General features: G+C 36.9%; 1 pseudogene; it reads right to left on the reverse strand.

The window, feature by feature from the left end:
* Positions 1-777: 777 nt before the first annotated feature.
* Positions 778-4,055, reverse strand: LOC145778164 (lysosomal acid glucosylceramidase pseudogene; annotated as a pseudogene).
* Positions 4,056-5,190: the final 1,135 nt, after the last annotated feature.

The following is a 5,190-nucleotide window of genomic DNA, read 5'->3' on the forward strand; positions in this document are numbered from 1 at the left end:
AGGAGCTCCCGGTAGGCCACGAAGGCTGCCGAAAAAAAAAGACGAGTTTTAAGGCCTGTACTGTGTTGCAAAAGTTTGCGCGTAAATATTATTTTGAGGCAAAAATGAAAGATTATAATTAGGCTAAAAGCGAATAGCAGAAATTGTTGTATTGCAAAATGTGTAGTAGCTTACATGACTTTAAAAGGGCACCATTGCCCCCGTGCCCCTCCATCTGCAGAAAAATTGAGGGCAGGGGGGGCATCACAGCTCTTCTTAGTGCTAAAGTGGTCCGCATGTAAAAAAGGGTTGGAGACCCCTGACATACGCAATAAAGCCTACGTAAAAAGCCCTTGTGCTTACGTCCCTGAATCACATGCAATAAAAATTAACTATATCATATGGTAGTACGTTTCATTTAATCATAAACTTACGGTAATGAATGGTTAAGCTTTTAGAATTTTCACACTCCAAAGAATTTCTGCAAGTTTTATGGCTTCTATAAATATGCAAGCGGGCCTATTTAAAGAAAAATAATTCTGGGACCAGAACTAGAAGTGGTAAAATCTTGAAAATTCGGTATCGGTAAGCAAGTGCACGCAATCGAGTTAAACTATCATTACGTGACCTTGTCACTTCCTCGCTCAAGGAATCCGATTTTCTAACATTTGCAAAAGAAATTTGAAAATTTTAACAATATAGGCTACCGTACGGCCTATTACTAATTCCTCTTAGATTTGACTAAAAGAACTAACACTACTGACAGTGACACGTACAGCCTGGTACAGTACAGGTACAAGTAGTTCAAATTTATTTTACTAAATGATGCGAGGGTAGCCTACATTTAACAAAATGCAACAATATTAATACAGAATATACCGTAGAAAGTAGGCTATATACAGTATAATCAAAGTAAATTAAACAGAGCTCGAAACTGGTATTGTCAAACGTCGATTTATTAAGCCTACAGTGAAACAACTGCATGAAAAGGTTGAAAAAGACATTTTGATCAACGATGATTCGGTGGTAGCATTAGCATTAAGCCATCAGTGTCAATCAAGGCATTAAATCAAGATTTATTAAACCAACTGTTATGCAAAAATTGACAATTAAAATCGTCTTTTTTGCGTCAGTTGTCATACGAAATTCTGCACACATCAACGTTAACGCTATTTGTAATACACCAAATGGTGTGCATGTTCACTTGTTCAGCCCATGAAGAAGAAAAAGTTAATGTCACAGTTTAAGCACCAATTGCGCTTAAATAGCAATCATAATTACCTACAGCAACGCATATAGAAAAGAGACAAGAAAAGGAAAACTGCATCTTCATTTTCGGAAATGCTTAACATATAAAAGGGAATCGGTTAAAATCCACCCTGATAAATATCTTCTCTAAAAACTCCACCATGGTATTCTGTCAGAAATGTATCCTCCAACTGAATAGTTTTATTTTTCACCAAGGAACTTTAAGCGCAGCTCGCATAGCGGCAGTCAATCTTCACCGAGCCCATAAAATAGGGTAGCCGCAACTATTGCTTCCTACCGTCATATGTCCTACGAAAAAAAGCCCAAGAAACCACTCGGAAGATTGTTGAGTGTGGAATGTAGGCAAATTCCACTTTATAGCATACTATGCACAAGAGGTGCACATTACACAAGAAATTCTAAAAAGGTTTAGGCTCTTAAAATATAGCATAACTTCAAGCGAAAATAAAAACTCTATTTCCAAAATATTAGGCTACAATGTGAAATATCACAGGGTATGAATGCATAATATCGATGCAACGATTAAAGAAACTCTATAACAAAAAATAAGGATGACTTCATATCACAATTTTTTAGGGTTGATCTCTAAGTGGTCAAAACTGGTTTTGACCACTAAGCGGTTTAAACCTGGTTTTAACAGGTGAAAACTAGGTTGATTCATACACTAAAGGGGTTTACACTAAAGCAACTTGATTCATACATTAAGGGGGTTTTGACCAGTAATAGCCTAATAGGTGGTCAAAACTGCCCGGTTTAAACCAGGTTTTAACCGGGCGCTTTAAACTGCCCCGGTTTAAACCGATCAACCCTGCAATTTTTCTATCTGCATGCAACATAACACTTTCACATACAAGGCAACCATAAGATTGTAAAAAGATAGTCACTTTCATGGTACTGGTACCGCAGCGTATGTAAAAGAAAAACCGGAAATCTCCAACTACAAGTAACATGCTACGATTGAAGAAATAGCTGTAAAATTCCAACAAGTTATGCAAGTGACCGACAAGCATCGAATATATTCCATCATTTTGCTTACTTCATTTACGATTCAGTAAATACATAATTACAAAAAAAACAACACAATGGCAATTTTGTAAATTTAACAAACAAATGAGTAACCTATTTGCAATCTGAATCACAGTCACTAAAATCATTCAATGCATAAACAATAAACATATACCTGTGACAGATAGGATACAATTGAAGTAAACTCATTCAATTCCATACAAAAGTTTCAATAGCATCAGCATTCATGGTATAATTGAAGGTATACGGTGGAGCATTGACAGTAATAGGAATGTTGTTAGAAGTAGGATTCAAAATAACAAGAACAGTTTGCTTGCTTGGAGTGGTTGCAGCTACAAATTTCAATGGACTTGACTGCATATTTATCGATGACTGAATTCTCAACGAATCTTCTGGAAGAAACTTGCTGAAATGCCCTAGATGGTAAAACATGGGCTGCTTGTAGAATTCATCTGCACTTTCATTAACTATGATAGGACTATCATCATAGTTCTTAGCCCAGTTCGGACCACCTTGAAGGTTAAGGCACATATTCCAGTCTACCCAACCAATAGACCAATGGTTGAGGTTGTCTAAAATATCATTGCTATACTTTTGCCCAGTCTTCCAATCACCTAAAGATGGTTTCGGTGAATTTTTATTACAAGCTTCTGTGGCAAGAATAAATTTGTCAGGAAACTCGTTGTGAGTATCTGATAGCAAAGAAGGTGGTGCTACATCGTTCCAATACCAATGCACACCAACACCAGAGATATACTTTTCAGCTTCAGAATCAGAAAAAACAATTTCAGGAAATGTTGGCATGAAAACTCTTTGGTCATCAAGTATCATTAGGTTGATATTTCCATAACCGTCTCTGTGCAATGCAGGCCCCAAGTCCATTTTTATGAAATCTCGTTGAGTTTGTGCAGTAAAACCTAATGATTGCCATGTACTACTTATTAGTAATCCATTGGATGGCTCATTCTGTGCAGTAACTCCCCAAAAATTGATTCCATGCTTTTTGTATTCATCAAAAAACTTGGTGAAGTAGCGAGCCCATGTCTTGTGATATTTATCTCCAGCCTGGCCTTTCAGCCAGCCTCGACCTATTTCGTTGTCATTAGTTTTCATCCAAGCAGGAGCAGTCCATGAACTTGCATACAAGGACACAGGTTTCACAGTTATGTTCAATATATATTGCAAAACAGGAATTTTGTACAAGAGATCTTCTTTAGCTAATGCAAAGCTTGTTAAATTGAAATCATTTTCTTTGTCAAGGTAAGTGTATTCTCTAACAGAATAATCACAACTAGCCATTGGAACCCTTGCTATATTGTATTCAATTCCATGTTGACTAAAGTAGCTTTGCAACAGTCTTTCCTGAGCTTTTGTTGAAAGATTTTTCAAAGTTATTGTGGCTGCATCTGTAACTGCTCCTCCAAATCCTTTAATTTTTTGATAAGTTTTTGTGGCATCAATAGAAATGCTGACAGAGTTGGATCCATATGAAGGGGATTTTAAAAGTTTTTGCACTGAAAAGTTGAATCGCTGACCAGATTTTGTGGATGTGTAAACACTAACAGATTGAAAAGGCACTGGTCGCGTGGAACTGATTGTGTCACAGTAAGTGGAGTTACAAACACAAACTATTGATCCATGACCATAATCTCTTGCATAACATGGTGTATCATAATCATCCAACTTTGGTTCTGCCATGGCAACCAAAAGTGGAAGCATGACTACACAAAACAATAGATTCATGGCTACTGTACTTTATTCAACTATTTCATGTGACTGAAGCACCTAGAAACATAAAAATTAACCACTGGTACATCAATAGCAGCATGAAATCAAATATACTTATGAGTACTCTCTAGTCTAAACCCTTGACAGCCTGTTTTACCCTAAAAGAGGCAAGGGTTTAGACTAGAGAGTAATAACTATATTTGATTTAATTCGCTCTGCTTGGTATTGAGCACTTTTTGTAGTATTAATGGTATTTATTGTTCAATAGCAGCATATATACTCTAGAATAGATCAATGATTCTAAAAATTTTCAACACATGACTAGGCCTATTGTTACATAACAGCAGAAATTTGTTGACTCAACAGGAATAAAAAAAAGTTAGTTCAAGACACCTACATTATACACATACCAGCGTTGCCAACCTTGCGATTTTCTTGCAAATTTGTTTTTTTCAGGTTTGTATTTTTTTTTTAGTTAAGCAGAAAAGTTTTGTAGCCGAATTCGTACAATTGCTGCCTTTTAGCTAATTCTGGCAACTCTGCTATCACATCTTTCTGAGTAAACACTTGCATGGTCGAATGCACTCATTGAACCAATCATGTGACTGATACTTGACCACTCGTCAGCAGCCTGTCCAAAGTTTACAGAAAGGTTTGTTTGTTGTATCACTCGGCTCAGGTTGTTAACTACATTCTTGCTGTGCGGTGACGATTGACAACCAACAATCATTTTTACATGATAGGCCCAGGGCCTCCGAGAGAAATCAGCACTGGTCGGGAAACAACACGAAAATTGGGCCCCATAATATTTTTTAGCAAATATTGCATTGCATGTTCGTGTTAAGCTGAAATTAGCATACTTTCCTCAGCATGAAAAGAACTTCGTTCAATGTAAAAATCATCAATATATAATCACTGGGTTACATTTGCAGCAAAAATGCCATTGAGGCAAACTATTTTGTCTAGAAAGCTTTGTAAACACACAATAGGCCGACAGGCAACGAAAATAGTTCAACCAAGCATTTAATTCAGGAGTGTCCAAACTTTTCCCACGCGATGCAGATTTGATAATAAGTGTTCGCGGGCCAACAGCCACAATGATTTTTCTGAAAACTGCATGTTGAATTTACATGATTTTTGTGTGTCTGCAGGCCAAAAATAACACATCGTACAACAACAGGTACGGGC

Source organism: Aplidium turbinatum, chromosome 10 (assembly GCF_918807975.1).
Source record: "Aplidium turbinatum chromosome 10, kaAplTurb1.1, whole genome shotgun sequence".
Taxonomy (NCBI): Eukaryota; Metazoa; Chordata; class Ascidiacea; order Aplousobranchia; family Polyclinidae; genus Aplidium; species Aplidium turbinatum.